At 38.9% G+C, this 17,818-nt stretch overlaps 1 protein-coding gene across 1 annotated transcript in view; it reads right to left on the bottom strand.

Annotated features, from left to right (window-relative positions):
- DSCAM (DS cell adhesion molecule) overlaps positions 1–17,818 on the bottom strand; it is a 709,341-nt gene that overhangs the window by 378,967 nt on the left and 312,556 nt on the right. The gene's annotated exons all lie outside the window — the stretch shown is intronic.

Raw genomic sequence — 17,818 nt, 5'->3', positions numbered from 1 at the left:
CCAAGTTATTAACAATAGAGACAAAAGATATTGCACATCATGCCTGGCAGTAGGCACATACTGCTACTAAGAGACCTGGAACGTTTTGAGCCCTGGGCCATTTCACTGCCCAACATGAGAGTAATAAAAAGTACAAAAAAGAGTAAGGAAATGTTAATAAGGAATATATTATATGAGAGAAAAAATAAAGAACACTAAGCCTAGACTCTAGGCTAGGACTGGCAATTCTCATCAGCGGTGTCCCTGGGACCAAGAAAGAATGTTCCATACTAGGCAGGTGGATGGTGGAATTTAAGGTCACTTAGCAAGATGGAACGGATTCAGAAGTAAAAGAAGTGATAAAATGGGAATGGCCAGGTTCCAGAGATTGCAAAGTATTTACAAATCATACGAAGGAAAATGCCTGTTATGCAATATTTAACAAAAAAAGCTCTGGGGCTCAGAGTGAAGAAGAATAGAAGGTCATCGCTGGGCCTCACATCCAGTTTTGAAGACACATTTAATGAGGGACACTGGCAATCTGAACACTGAATATTTTCCAGTTCTGACATAACAGCAGACATTCCACAGTCTTAAGCTGGTATTAGCTCTGGTTGGACATTTCTTTTATCCTAAGATTCAGCTAAACAATTTATGAAAATGGATATTTAGTAGGCTTTGTTTTTGCTCGTCAGTTTCCTCTGTGTTTTCCTTTCCTGAGTCTATTTACTCACACGGGGAGATTTGTACAGGATCTGCTCTGTAACACACCCAGAGTGAGGGCCAATAGATGTGCTCACTCATGCATACAGCATAGTACGCCCAGTGCCCTGTGATGTCACTCATCATCTTCAATGACATTCCTAGTGTGCTGAGGATGGTGCCATTTTGTTTAATGAGGTATTTGTTCTCTATCAGGTAGCAATTTAAAATAGCCCATTCCCTGACTTATGAATGGGATTTGAATATTACCTTCTAACCTGTCTAGGTATTTAGGTAATTTGTGGCTATTTTTTTTTCACTGAGAAACCACTTAATATTTCTTTGAATAACAGTGTGATGGTCCAATATTAATGCTTATGGAGGAAAAAAAAAACATGGTAACTGTAAGCGGAATTTAAATACTTTAATATGGATTTAAATACTACTTCCAGATGTCCATTCACACAAAAGTTTTAGAGTAAATACTGACAATACTTTCAGTTCTTGGATATTGAGAACTTTAACATTAAAAAGGTTCATAAGAAACTTATTTGGACTTTTTAAGTGTTAAATTGTATAATAATCACTTCCACATTCAGCTGTGACAGAGTAACAAAGTCCATATTAACCCTCTCATCTTAACCTGTGAAATGGGCAAGATCTATAAGTGATGGTTTATAGTGTTAACAAGCAGGTAGCACAGCCCAGGGAGCCCCAAGAGAAGGAAATCCAATGAGGTAGTCTCTATGATTAACCTTGACTCCTGCCAAAAGAGAGGTCCCCGGCCACAATGCATGACCTGATGGGCTCTCCCCTGGGTTGCAAGCATATAGTTCCCAGCTTGAGGAGGCCAAGACGCTAGGATTTACGGACAAAAACACCAGAGGAGGACCCTGGAGTGGAAGTACCTGACAATTAGGTTTTCTGATTGCAATGTAAGTGCCTGACATTGAACTTTTGATGGCCAAAGTGTCTGCTTCAAAGACGTCCCTATTGAATAAGCACATTGCCTCCTACACAACTAGAGAAAGAGCCAGGCTGCCCCACCCACAAAGTTCTCCTTTTAGAAAGCTGTGACTGACCTAGATAGCCAGGCTCTCGAGTGGACCAGACCTGCTTTTCTCTTCTCATGCTTTAATCCCTACTCATGTTTTAAATTTAAAAAATGAACCCCCCAAACCCTAGGCACCCTATCCTCAACCCCAATAAGGCTGAACCCCAAGTTTCTGCTCTCTCTCTCTCCCCGGGATCTTGCTGTGTGGCCCCAGGCATGCTGTGTACCCTCCAGGATTTGTGAGTAATAAACTTTGTTCTTCAAAGTCCTCTGATGGTTGTTACTGAGGTGCATCTTGGAATCATAAGAACCACAAGAGTCAGTCCAGCCACAGCCCTGGCTCTGGCTAGGGAAATGTCTGTGGAAACTCACAAGTCTGGGTGCAAGTGAATGCTCCTGGGCATTTCCAGTTCATAGTATCACTGTTATCAGCTCTAGACTGAAATCATGCAGAGGTGACTTAAAAAATCAAAGTTTAATGAGAGTATAGTGATTCCAAGTAACTCAACTGCATCCCAGAAAAAAGTCCAACAATATTGAAAGAGAACTAAAGTATCCAAACATAAAATTTAAAATGTCTGGCATCCAATATAAATTACTGAATGTGCCAAAAGCAGGAATATTAACAGCCCAAGAATAGAACAGATGAGGAAACTAAAATAATTATAAAGGTATACCATTTATTCAAGAAGGTAGAGAAAAAGGAAGGAGAGAAATGGGATATATAATTGACACCCAAGTGAAACTTTAGAAAATAAGAAATACAATATTTGAAATAAAAAATGATCATTGGATGGGATTAAGAGCACATTGGACAATGCCAAAGAAACCATCAATGAACTTGAAAACATAGCAGTAGAAACTATCCAAAGTGAAATACAGACAGAAAAATATACTAAAAAAAATGAACAAAGCATCAATGACCTGTGGGACAATGTCAAGCAGTATGGAATACATGCAACTGAAGACTCAGAAGGAGAGGGAAAGCAGAAATGAAACACAAAATATATATATATTTGAAGAAAATAGGAAAAGGAAAGAAATAGTTCCAAATTTCACAAAATTATAAAACCATAAATCCAAAAAGTTCAATGAATCTTAAGGACCCATGAATAAAAGAAGATTAAGACATGACACTATCAAATTGCTGAAATTCAGTAACAAAAAATAGAAGAGTCAGAGTTAGCAGTACACACAGGTGACTGTAAGGATGACAACAGACTCTCCACACAAGCCAGAGACAATGGAGTCACATCTGTAAAGTTCTGAAAGAAACACTATTGACGTAGAATTCTCTACCCATAAAAAAACATTTCAGAAAAGATGAAATAAAGATTTATTAAGACTAACATAAGTTGAGAGAATTCATTGCCAGAGACCTACACAATAAAGACTATCTTTCTGGCAGAAGGAAAAGGGAAACAAATGAAGCTACATGAATGAATGAAGCGTACCAGAGATGAAAAATATGAAGTTAAATATAAAATCTTTTTTTTCCTTTAGCTTTAAAACTTCTTTAAAGGATACTTGGCCAAACAGACACATGAAAAAGTGCTCAACATCGCTCGGCATCAGGGAAATCCAAATCAAAACCTCAGTGAGATACCACCTCACACCAGTCAGAATGGCTAAAATTAACAAGTCAGGAAATAACAGATGTTGGCGGGGATGCAGAGAAAGGGGAACCCTCCTCCACTGTTGGTGGGAATGCAAGCTGGCGCAGCCACTCTGGAAAACAGTATGGAGGTTCCTCAAAAAGTTGAAAATAGAGCTACCATACGATCCAGCAATTGCACTACTGGGTATTTACCCCAAAGATACAAATGTAGGGATCCGAAGGGGTACGTGCACCCCGATGTCTATAGCAGCAATGTCCACAATAGCCAAACTGTGGAAGGAGCCAAGATTTCCATCGACAGATGAATGGATAAAGAAGATGTGGTATATATGTATACAATGGAATATTATGCAGCCATCAAAAGGAATGAAATCTTGCCATTTGCAATGACGTGGATGGAACTGGAGGGTGTTATGCTGAGTGAAATAAGTCAATCAGAGAAAGACATGTATCATATGACCTCACTGATACGAGGAATTCTTAATCTCAGGAAACAAACTGAGGGTTGCTGGAGTGGAGGGTGGGGTGGGAGGGATGGGGTGACTGGGTGATAGACACTGGGGAGGGTATGTGCTATGGTGAGCGCTGTGAGTTGTGCAAGACTGTTGAATCACAGATCTGTATCTCTGAAACAAATAATACATTATATGTTTAAAAAAAAAAAAAGAAGATAGCAGGAGGGGCAGAATGAAGGGGGGGAAATCGGAGGGGGAGATGAACCATGAGAGACGATGGACTCTGAAAAACAAACAGAGTTCTAGAGGGGAGGGGGTGGGAGGATGGGTTAGCCTGGTGGTGGGTATTAAAGAGGGCACGTTCTGCATGGAGCACTGCGTGTTATACACAAACAATGAATCATGGAACACTAAAAAAAATAAAAACTAAAAAAGAATTAAAAAAAATAAAGGATACTTGGCCATTTAAAATAGAAACAAGAATATATTGTGAAGTTTATACCATATATAGAAATAAAATGGAGAACAACAAAAATGAAGAAGCCCAGCAGGGAAAAAAGGAACATAGACTGCCATAATATTCTTTTTTTAAGAATATTTATTTATTTATTTGACAATGAGAGCAAGCGAGCACAAGCAGGGGGAGCTGCAGAGGGAGAGGGAAAAGCAGGCTCCCTGCTGAGCAGGGAGCCCAGTGTGGGGGCTGGATCCCAGGACCCTGAGATCATGACCTGAGCCTAAGGCAGACACTTAACTGACTGAGCAACCCAAGCATCCCTGTCATAATATTCTTTTTTTTTTTTTAAGATTTTATTTATTTATTTGACAGAGAAAGACACAGTGAGAGAGAGAACACAAGCAGAGGGAGTGGGAGAGGGAGAAGCAGACTCCCCACTGAGCAGGGAGCCCAATGTGGGGCTTGATCCCAGGACCCTGGGACCATGACCTGAGATAAAGGCAGACGCTTAACGACTGAGCCACCCAGGCACCCACCCCCGTCATGATATTCTTGTAACATATATGACAAGGTATAACATTAGTTGAAGATACAGAGTGATATGTTCAATAGTATATTTAAATCATAGAGAAAACACCAAAAGTAAATAAAATAATAAAAACAAAACAAACAGCAAAACAAAATAAGCTAAGAGGAAGGATAAAATAAAATTTTATGCAGTTAATAAAATAAATATACGCCTAATGTAAAATATTGCAATAAAAGAGGAAAGCACAAAGAATAAATGGGACAAACAGAAAACAAATAGCAAAATGATAGATTTAAACCCAACATTGTCAATAATCACGTTAAATATAGACAGCATAAATATTCAATTAAAAGGCAGATATTGTGAGATTGCACACACACAAAAAAACAAGACCCAGCTATGTGCTGTATAAAAGAAATGCACTTTAACTCTTAAGTCACAGGAAGATTGGAAGGCACAAGATAGTTTAAAAATAAACATGTAAATATTACTTATCAGAAAGCTCACCTAACCCAAACCATTGATATACAATTGATATCAAATAAAATTAATAAATTTATTGTAAGATGGACAAGGTGATTAATAGAGGAGACACAAATTATCAGTAATAAAAAGGAGTATATCACTCAAACCTCCTAGTTATTAAAAGGATAGTAAAAGAGTAATATGGACATCATCATGCACATAAATTCACCAACTTAAATGAAATGGGTCAGTTTCTCAAAAAGCTACAAACTACCAATATTTACCTAATATGAAATAGATTAAATGAAGAATCCTATAACTGTTAAAGTATTACAATTTACAGTTAAAAACCCTCCCCCAAGGGGCACCTGAGTGGCTCAGTCAGTTAAGTGCCTGCCTTTGGCTCAGGTCATGATCCCAAGGTCCTGGGATCAAGTCCCGCATCAGGCTCTCTGCTCAGTGGGGAGTTTGCTTCTCCCTCTCCTCCCTCCTCCTGCTCTGTCTCACCATCTGTCTCTCTCTCTCTCCAATAAATAAATAAAAATCTTTAAAAAAACCCTCCCCCAAAATGCCTAGGCAAAGATGGTTTAACTAGCGAATTCTACCAAGCCTTTAAGAAAGAAATAACACAATGCTATTCTATGTCTTCCAGAAAACAGGAGAGGAGGGAACACCTCTGAACTCATTTTATGAGTCCAATATTAATTTTATTCCAAAACCAAAGACCTTCCAGGAAAAAAAATCCCCAAGAAAATATTAGCAAGTTGAATCCGATGATATATACAAAGAATAATACACCATAGCCAAGTGAAATTTACCTTGGTTAGGGAAAATTGGTTTAACAGGTAAAAATCAACCCATGTAATTTGCTAGATTTGCAGAGTCTGACAGAATTAGAGATGAGGCATGCCAATCAGATCTCTTTTCAAGAGAGTCTGCTGTGGGTGATCTAGTTTGTTGACTGTCACCACCTGACATGACTTCAGATACACTCTAGCAGTGATGCTGAAGCCACACTGTACTCAGGCTTCTCCCAGCAAAGGAATGGGGGTGGGGACACTAAATGGGTCATTTCTGTTAGAGGTAGGACACTCTGACAAGCAGTGTTTATTCTGGGGTTCTTCAGCAGCCTGACTGAGAATTTCTCAGGTATGCACAGCTATCTGTGGCTCTTTCTACTCCATCTATCCATTCACAGGTGCCAGACTTGCACTGTGGTCTGAAAGCCTCTTCACCCCCTCCTCTTCCTGATACCCTATTTCTTTAACAAGTATTTCCCCTAATACGTGTTTTCAACTTGCTTCTGTTTTGGCAGCTTCTTAGAAGACCCCAGATGACACACATTATGTAGAAGAAAACCCATATGATCATCTCAAAACATGCAAAAACAGAAAGACTAAATGTCTTTACCCTGAGATCGGGAGAAACAAGGATATCTGGTGTCAGCACTTCCATTCAACATTGTAATAGAGGTCCTAGCCAGTGCAATAAGACGAAACAAAGAAATAAAATGCATGCATATTGGCAAGAGAGCAGTAAAACTATATTCATAGGTGACATGATGGTCTACATTAAAAAAAAAAACTTAAGTAATTTATCAGAGGAAATACCAGAACTACAAAGTGAGAATCAATATACCAATCAATATACCAGAAAGTAAAAATGTTATTTCTATATATTAGCAACAAATAACCAGAAGCTAAAATTTAAAAACAAGACCATTTATAACAGGATGAACAATCTTAAGAAAAAAATTTAAGTACACAAGAACTATACACTAAAATCTATAAATTATTGATGAGAGATATGAAAATAGACTTAAATAAATGGAGGGACAAATCATGGTCATGGATAAGAAGACTCAATATTATTAAGGTGTCAATTCTTCCTAACTCTATCCTTAGATTTAACACAATCTCAATCATAATTCTGGAAGACAAGTGAATTCTAAAATCTGTAAAGACATTCAAAAGATAGAGAATAGCTCAAACAACTTTTAGTAATAATGTAGTTGAAGGACTTAGACTAGCTGGTTGCAGACTATTTGTAGATTGTGCAATCAAGACAGTATATTATTACCATAAAAATAAAATAGGCCAATGGAACTGAATAGAAGCCAGGACATCTGACTTACATGGTTGGTTGATTTTTGACTGAGGTACTTAGGTAATTCAATGGGGAAAGAAAAGATGTTTTCAGAAAATAGTGCTAAAAGATCTGGCTATCGATATGCAAGGTAAGTTAGATATCCATATGCCAAAAATGGGCCTAAATAATTACTTCAAACCCATACACAGAATTAACTTGAAGTGGATCACTGACCTAAATGGAAGAGCTGAAATGGTGGCACTTCTAGAAGACGACATGGAAGACAACTGAAGTGAACTTGGGCTAAAACATGTTTTATCAAGGACACAAAATAAATGATAAAAGAACAAATATTGAAACAAATTTCATCACAATTTCCAAATCCACTCTTGCAAAATCACTATTAAAAAAAATGAAAAGTCCATCTGCACCTTCAGATAAAATATTTACAAAGCATATCCCTGATAAAGGACTTGTATCTACAATAACAAGGAATTCTCAGGATCAATAGTAAGAAGGCAAATATCTCAATTAAACCTGCAGTGTGAAATACACAGATCCAGTGAGCAATCCAGGCATGTGTTGAAAATCACAGGTCATTATAATCACAGTGCAGGGAAAGTCTCCAACAAATTACTCACCTGCCAACACAAGCTGGCCTGAGGCTACAAAGTATTCCGATAAGGCACCAGATAAATGGCAAGGCCTCAAAGCTAAAGGGATTTATCAAGGTGTAGGGGAAAGGAAGGAAGAAATGTTTAATGCTCAGCATATAAGTATTCTTGAAGAACTGAGAGAAAATTTTCTTGCCCTCAATAAAATATATATGCACAGTTACATATAGCAGGATTTGTGATATAGACCTGAAACTTTTCAGGATTGAGTCTACAGATACAAGATATGATGATTAGTGGAAGCAAAGGCAGAAATTACTCAGGAGAAAGAGAAAATACCTAGAACTTGATTTGGACATGTTTTGCCCATGTTAGGCACTCAATAAAATTTGTTTATTAATACTAATACTAAAGATGGTCATAAAAAAGAGATGATTTTTTTCTAATCAAAGGCTTTTTATAATTAAAAGTAAAAGAGAGTCATGATTTTATAATAGTTATTATAAGAAAGAAGACAACTCACATTCTAGTACAAAATAGCAGTGCAAGTGGCTGAATGTCAAAGGATATTATTGCCTATGGTTTCCTCAGTAGAGCTGTCCAAGAGGTGGTAGCCCCACGGTTAGACTGTTTACACTGCACATGAAGTTGCTATACTAAACTTCTAGACCTATTTGAAGAGGAACTGGAGAAATGGTGAAGAAACCAAGGAAATTCCCAGGACTGGATGACTACTTGCAAGATGCTGGGGAGAGAGACCTGATGTTTGCAAGGAGCACAGTGTGGTGGGCTGTGCTGAGTAGGAGGCTGTGTGGAATACCAGAATAGAGGTCTAGGGTCCTGAGGGGACAGGGAAGTTGTCCAGGGCCCAGAAAAAGAAGTGAGCTCTGATCAGCGCAACAGCCCACATCATTGTAATCACTAAGAGGCACCCTTCACAGATGTTCCCTGGTGGGCAGGTGAGACCCACCTGGGAGGCCTTCTCACGCTCCATAGGCCACTTCCTCTCTCTATGCTCTCCTCACCCCCACCATCATTCCGATACACACCTCCACCCTACCCCAGCCCCAGGAGGGCACAACCCTGTGATGCATCCCTGTCATCCTATCCACTTCCCGCTAGCTTTATTGAGGTATAACCGAGAAATAGAAATTGTATATATATTTAAGTAATAGAGTACCATTCAGTTTTATTAATGATGTGTGTGTTATACCTTGGATTTTTTTTTTTTTTTTTTAGGTGGAAAGAAGTTTACAACCTTGTGGCGCAAGCATTGTATTTGAACTCCTAAAACTGGCATAGGAGGCTGTTCACAATCCAGACCCCATCAAACGGGGCATGCAAACATTTCCTTTCAATGAGATGACCTGCACACTCTATTTCATTTATGAACTGAAAAGTCCTGCCTTGCCTGGACATTAGGATCATTCTTTTTCTGTATCGTGCATCTTTGATGTAACTTTTTTGATTCCTACGTGTTGTCCTAGACGGGTTCCCTCTTACTTCCCTATTTCTCCTGTGGTGTCTTCCTGACCTCCCCGCTCTGTGCGGACTTCTTCCCTGTCCCCAGTCCCTGCCCACTCTCTGCTGTACCAATCTCTTGACCAGATGCTCTCAGCCCAAGGTCATGTCTTCATTTGTCTCCACATGCTTTATCAACTAAGGAGGGGAAGTATTGTAATTGTTTGTAGACACACACACACACTAAGCAGTGCCCTGCTTCTGGTAGGTTCTTGGTGTTCAACGGATGTCTGTTGAATGTACATCTTGTAAACAAACCAGACACCCCTCTGATCGTTTCTTGCATAAATGTTGTTTTGCCAAAATAAGCAGGCAAATAGTATGGAGGCAGGACTGAAACATACACTTTCTATTTCAAGACAAAGTAAGCTCAAAATGAAAAATAACAATTTGGCCAACTCTTTCAGGATTTTTTGGGGGAAAATCATATTCAACTATTTGCAAAGAAAACTATGGAGATTGATATTGAGGTCAATTGAATTGCTTGAATTCATAAAAGAAAATAATGAAGACACTATATTGAAAAATAACAATAATATTTCATGACTGACAGTGTCTAGGTATTACAGTACTCTCTAGTGGTCGGATTTAGAGCAAGATACTTGCAGGATAAATGTAGGATTTTTTAGAAAGGCAAAGAGGGCAAGGTACATAACATTCAAGGTATCATTATTTAATGAACATTTTGTGAAAAATGCCGTATAATTTTAAAATTCAAGAACTTCTTATGTAACTAACTACTACTATATGTGCAAATCAAAGGATGTTGAAATGCTTAATGTTCCTTCAGGATTTTTCGATCCAATATTCTGTCATCTGAAAAGGTGACATTGGTCTGACATGGTTGAGGCATCTGATTATATATATAATGCTGGTGTCCATATTTTCACTTCCTATGTAACCATTCCTAATTGAATAGAAAATTTCCTAAAATTACTCTTTTAATAGCATTATAGAGTTGCAAGAATTGAGTGGATATCTAGATGTGTTTCATGCATCCTTTTATTTTTATTGATGATATATATTTCACAAAGGTTTTGTTCCTTTTGCTCAAAAGTCATATTTAAGACATAAGACGGGAAATAAGTGATTTCTAAATAATCATAAAGATTTTCCAAAGAAATACTGAATTTCTGAGTATAGTAGAAAACACACTAGAATTCATTTCAGAAACATGACCACAAGTTAATTATTGTATCTAATATTAGATTTGATATTTGATAAAGACAAGAAAAATAAAGAGATATATAGAACCATATATTATGTTCACATCAGAAAGTAAATAACTCAAATTTTATCTTACTGTTGTAGAATGAAATTTGGCTACAATCACCACCTAGATATTTCTGGTATGGTTCTAGGTATATGAGGCATATTTAATTCAGTGTAACTCAGTAAATAATAATCACTGTGCTTAATAAATGTTAGTCACAAGAATACAAAGATTTTTGAAGAAAAATCCCTGTCAGACAAGAAGTCACCCTATGTAATGGACGTGGATGATCACAATAATGAATGATAAGAAACTTTGTCATATATATTATGTCATTTATTCTTAAGAAAATTCCTGTTGTCCATTATGATCCCTACATACAAATGAGGAAAATGAGGGGCGCCTGGGTGGCTCAGTCGTTAAGCGTCTGCCTTCGGCTCAGGTCATGATCCCAGGGTCCTGGGATCGAGCCCCGCATCGGGCTCCCTGCTCGGCGGGAAGCCTGCTTCTCCCTCTCCCACCTCCCCTGCTTGTGTTCCCTCTCTCGCTGTGTCTCTCTCTGTCAAATAAATAAATAAAATCTTTAAAAAAAAAAAAAAAAACAAATGAGGAAAATGAGGCTCCAAATGAGAAAAATCTCTTGCCTAGAGTCATTCAGTGACTCAATGGCTTACACACACTGAGACCTACATGTTTTGCTTGACTGTGTGTGCTTTTCTTCCACATGAAGGTTTCTCAATAAAAGATGAGAGAACTCCCTTGGGAGTAGCCCCTGATGTAATAGTATCTTTGCTATTACCTCTGTGAACATGCAGAGGTTAAATGAGGCCAGACAATCAAGTGCATTGGGCAGATTTTACATTATCTACCTCATATTCTGGCAAATTGTCCAGTTGGGAAGACAGGAAAGTAAAGTTGGCCAGAGCAATGGATTCCATGAAATTCAGCTTTTGCATGCTACCTGAGCAAAACACCCTACATAAAAAAACTCATGTTTAATTCATCAGTCAGTTTTGATTAAAGCTCAGATTAAAGATGAAGAGGCTCAAATAAATGATATCTGTGAATCCAATTCTTACAGTTCCAAGGCTGGGCATAGAATTTTGTACCACTCCAGGGAAGATCAAATGGGATTATGGCCACAAGAAAATGGGATTTATTTTCAGTGAAGACAAGCCCTGTCTTGCTAAGGACTGCCAGCACTAGAGGGCAAAGTATGAATGTTTTAGCAGAACTTACACACAGTACATGGTTTTAGAAAATGTCTTACTAATCCCAATATAAATAAAAAAGGCATCGTTTATATGAAACTAGACCAATCCGCTAAAATAAAGGGACAAACTTGGATAAAATAAATTGATTTGGTGGGGATGAAAAATATATGTTTCCTGAATCAAACGCTGTAAACAGAAGATGAAATATTGCATAAAACAGAATTGGTGGGATAAAAGAAAAAAATCAAATTCCACTGACAATAAAGAGTGAAAAATTAAAGCACTAATATAATTTAAAAACTAAGAAAAATGGTTTAAAAAGCTTTTCAGGACCTGACAAAATTGTATGCTTTCAGATAGAAAGAGCTCATGAAGTACCAGGCAATTGTATTGAAAATAGAAGAATTTTTAAACATACATTGAAGACATTTTTTAAAAATAAGGGAAAAGAAAGTCTTCTAACTATGCAGGTAGATAAAACACATTATCTTTAAATGGAGCAAAATGTACAGCTCTGTGAGCAAACTTCTATACCCAGCCATATTGTCTTCCACTGCCTGCATTCAGGATCACATTAGCTACACCACCCACATACCTCTCCCAGAAAAATCACTATCATATTCCAGCCTATCAAAAGATGGAAGGAAGAACTCAATATCATATGGCGCTACCTACAATAACTCAGTTAAATATAAACTAGGTCCAAATATGTGTTACTGATATTCTCATAAAATAATAAAATGTCAACAATTAATTCTGTTGTCACCATCATCATGATGGAAAGTTCCAGACTGTTGCTATAGAAAAAGGCACTGGCAGGAAGAGAATAACAAACTTAAAAGCATACTTAATTTCTCACATAACATCCAAGAAACATACAGACACTTTAAAAAATTTTTGGCATTTATAACTAGAAAAATATGTTTGAATGCCTCTATATAAAATTTGAGAGTAATCATTAGTAGAGTAAGTACTGAATGCATGTCTTTCGAATTTCTAGAGAAAAAGTGGTTATGAAAACAAGCCATATATAGAAAAAGAAAAAAAAGGACACGTGAAGGGAATGAAAACGGAAAATAAAAACATTCAGCAGAACTTGCAGAAACCACACTTTTTATGTTTTCCAAATGAGGCAGCTACAAAACCAAAATCTCATTGCTGAAGGTTCTTCCAATAGTTAAAGGTGGTGCAGAAAAAACAAACTTCCAAATATGCCATCAAAATAATATGTAATAAACCTCAATAAAATGTGCATCTATCGACATAGACTACTGCTGTCTAATAAGGTCTTTTACTAAGTAATTATAATGACACAATTTTATCAGTAAAGGTTAAGTATCTTAATCTGAGCAGAATCCGATGAAATTAGTCCTGATGTAATAAGTACCATTTGTCACTATTAGAGCAAGAGCTGTTGACAGGACTTGGGTGTCTCCGTGGCAACCCTGGTGTTCCATTTTTTTCTGTAAACTTAGACACTAAGAAGGCATACAAGTCCTGAGGGCATAGAAGGTATTGCCTGGGTAATTTATTTACCCTTTTCTGACTTTGCCAGGCAGCAGCATATACAAGAATCTTGAGGCATTTTACATCAAATGGGCATCTGCTCTTAATGTTGACTCTGCTGATGAGTATTTTGAACAGAAATATTGTACACAGGTTTTCATTAACAAGAAAAATGACTAATTTTTAACTGATTTATCATCCATAAGGCATAAGAGAAAGAAAGAAAACACATATGTAAACAGAATGTAGATTTCTTGATTTCAGAAACTTACAAGAATAAATATCCCTAAGCAGTGGTACATATTCCACTAAAATTAAGCAATTTTAATGAAGTGCTAGCTACAGCCCATGTCTCAAGTAACATTTTTGGAGTAGAGCATCCTGAGGGGGTATATTTACAGCTATGCTTGAAATGGCAGGAATTTGCTACAAGACCAGGGCTAATACAAAGGCACCAGAGCTCCTGCATTAGAGAAGACCCCTCCCCTCCAGCTTCAGAATCAGCTGGAGCTCAGTTTCCAGCCAGAATCATACCTGATAACACGTACACACAATTTGACAGCCTCCATTTGGGCCACACTTGGTAGTAAAATAAAATGAATAATGACACTTTATAAATGTTCCTGCTATCAGTCTTACAGGGGAAAAATCTAAGAGTGGAAGGCTCTGGCGGTGGGTGGAGGTGGGATGTTGCGATAAAACTCGAAAGGAATGTTGTTAACAAAATTTCATATTTCATTTCTTTCCCATTGTTCTTTATCATTTTAGAAACAGCAAAGACAAGTTTTTCCACTTTAATAACCTAACATGAAAAATAATTATTTTTTTAAATGTAAAGTTAAAAATGTAATTAATATGTTTTTTTTAATTTGTAGACATAGATAAACAGACCTGGAGCCTTGTTCATGGGCAGATACCTCAGCAACGTGACATATCTTTCAAAATATATTTCCTTTATATTTCCATTTAGAATTTTTGTTATAGGTTTAATTGTGTTCCTCTCCCCCCAAAAATATGTTGACGTGCTAACCCCAACACCTTAGAATGTGACCTTACTTGGAGACAAGAGTCTCTACTGAGGTTATCAAGTAGAGGTCATTGGGGTGCCTCTAACCCGTAGGACTGACGTTTTTATGAAAAGGGGAAATTTGGACCCAGACAGACATGCAGAGGAAAACAACGAGAAGACACAGGGAGGAGAAGGCTGCCATGTGACTGGGGGGCCCAATCTTCAAGCCAAGGATTGTCGAGGGCTGTTGGCAATACCAGGCACTGGAAGAGGCCAGAAGAGGTGGGAAGGACACACACTGCCACCCTCCCACTCCCTGAGATCCATGAGGGGTGTGGTCCTGCAGACACCTGGATTTTAGACTCCTGGATGCCAGACTGTGAGAGAATAAATTTCTGCTGTTTTAAACCATGCAGTTTGTGGCAACTTGTTTTGGCAGCCACAGGACACCAATACAATTTACCATGATTTCAAGATAAAATACCTATTTCCAGAATATAATGCCAGTTAAGTCTTCAACAGGGATGCCATCCTGTCATGTAGTAAGTGACGGTAGGTCACTTAAATGAAGGTGAGGGTAATAAAGTTAATGCTGTAACTGAGATTAAAGTTTTCTTTCCTGAAGTTTCTTGTCCAAACATAAACTTAAAATTGGAGTACAGCATCTTTTTCCTGTTTTACTAAATTCTAAGATATATATTTACTTCAAATTTTGTAGTTCCTAATCAAATTTGTATGTGTGCATGTGCATATATATACACACATATATACATACATATATCTATATAAATATACATACATATATTACATACACAATTACATACATATGTGTATATATACACATACACACATGCATGCATATGAACAATATATGTCTATAGAGTATGTTCATAGGTTATATGTATATATGCTAAGCATATATATATTATATATATCAGCTATATTATATATGCATACATGTATATATATGTATACACATATATAAAAAATATACATATATATGTATGCACACATATATACATAGTTTCCAGCAAAAGAAAGGATAAAGATGTTACATTTTTCAAATAATTTGAGGTCTTCAGAAAGATCACCTTGCCTGCTGGTCACAAAAAGCTTCTCTGAACCTTATGGCTGATTTTTACATGTATGGGCAATTGTGGGCCCGAGTGCAGGACTGGGGCAGGGCCAGTTTCACGCTGCTGGCAGCACTGGAAAGGAAAGGGCAGCCCAAGATTACATCTGCATCTAGCAAAGCTGGTGCAGAGACTGGGACTGGTGGCTGGGGGCTGGTCCCCGAGAGCCAGGGCAGCAATCACGGTTTCTGCATGCCGCACAGACACATTTGCCTACAACAGTCATGTAGGTTCCCACCTCATAAGACGGATAGGCAGTTTTCTAGGAAACCTTTGACTCCTCCTTTTCTCTATTCACCCCTGCAGTGGCCCCTCAGTGTGTGGCCAAGTAGGTCCAGTGTGGACTTCCCAGGTGGAAACTGCATATGGGTAAAAACACATGAGAGTATTACTGCTTGTTACTACTTGCCAAAATATTTAGGGACTTGGCATCTTCTTTTTTTTAAGATTTTATTTATTTATTTGACAGAGAGAGAGAGGGCACAAGCAGGGGGAGCTGCAGACGGAGAGGGAGAAGCAGGCTCCGTGCTGAGCAGGGATCCCAGGACCCTGGGATCATGACCTGAGCCAAAGGCAGATGCTTAACTGACTGAGCCACCCAGGCATCCCTTGGCATCTTCTAATATATTGTAAATATTTCAAGAATAACAATGTACATAGCATCATTGATGTTGTCAAGGACCATGTTTCACAATCTAGTTTTTAAATGTGGATACCGTTAAAGATAACTGTTGTAGATAGTACAATGACATGAGAGAGCAAGTGAAGAACCAGATATACCCCAGAGGGATGAACTCAACAGGCTGGCCTCCAGAAGATACCCAGAGCTTCCCTATCTACCTCCTGGGACCACCAGCTCATCACCACAGTCAACGTAACAACCGAAATGGCGTCAGGGTGGGGGCCTGAAGCAGCACAAATGAGAGAAGACCCAGTTGTTCCCTCAGTCAAACCCCAACTGCCTTCTCAGCTCACGTTTCTCTTCCTTCGTCAGTGCCTGGCTAACCCTTTGGAAGAAATCCAATGTGCAAGTTCACAGTTACATTTGGCAGGAAAAAAATCACCAAGCCGTCGCTGGGTGTGAGCCCTGGAACCTGGGCTCACCGGCTGTTTGAGAGAACAAACAGCTCTCATGTTGTGATTCCAGGCTCACTGAGTAGCCACCTTCTGGCCAAGCAGCTTTCACTCCATGAGCCTCCCTGAGGAGCAGGAGTGGGCTTCTCTGCCCCAGCTGCCTGCCAGCCTTGAATCCAGCCACCCACACACTGGCATGCTGGACGACTCAGAGCTCCTGTCAGCTTGGTTAACATGAGGCAGAATTCCCAAATCCCTACAAACCCGGGGCGGTACCAGGATGGGTGCCCTGATCCTCGAAGCAGGAGGTCAAGGCCTCAGGTATGAGACATTTGCTAAATGCACTGGTCCCTTGCAGTGAGCGCCAGGACCCCCAACCCTTCCTGCAGGGACCAAGACCCCTGCCTCCTTGTAGTGTTCTGTTCCACATCTCTGCAGTTCAGGAGACTCAGGAAAGAAGGGAGGGGAAGATCAACCACCCCATACCTGCTCCATCACTGAAAGAACATCACAGATTCTTGTCCTGATGGAACAGACCAAACAAGACAAAGGCCCACTAGGCTAGTCTGTCAACCAAGCTCCTGCATCCAGTTGAATATGGGCACTCCAGACAGGAAGCCCCATTTCTTCCATGGGAGTTCTCCAAATAATACGGACGAATCTGCTCAGTCTTGGTGCTCAATAGGTCTAGCCTTCTACCAATGACATCTCAAACCACACTGTCTCATGCATGCAGAGGGAAGCACCTCCCTCATCTTGCTCATTTGCCTTCACAGTTCTGGTTCAATCTGATGCATTATGAAGGCACAATTGCCTCCTAAATTCCTGAAATTCCACTTGATTTTCACTCTCTAGAGGTGGGCTTGACATGCTCAACCCATCTTACCCCCAAATAGGTGTCTACCAAGAGATTCACTAATTCTCTGTTCTCTCTACAAGGGTGTCCTCAGCTGGGCCAACAATGAGTACAAATGCACAAATATTACTTTTTGACCAATTATTAGGGTGTGGGTGGGTCTTTTTTTTTTTTTAAAGATTTTATTTATTTATTTGAGAGAGAGAGAATGAGAGACAGAGAGCATGAGAGGGAGGAGGGTCAGAGGGAGAAGCAGACTCCCTGCCGAGCAGGGAGCCCGATGCGGGACTCGATCCTGGGACTCCAGGATCATGACCTGAGCCGAAGGCAG

This window comes from Neomonachus schauinslandi, chromosome 1, assembly GCF_002201575.2.
Source record: "Neomonachus schauinslandi chromosome 1, ASM220157v2, whole genome shotgun sequence".
Lineage (NCBI taxonomy): Eukaryota > Metazoa > Chordata > Mammalia > Carnivora > Phocidae > Neomonachus > Neomonachus schauinslandi.
This window is presented reverse-complemented; position numbering and strand designations above follow the sequence as displayed.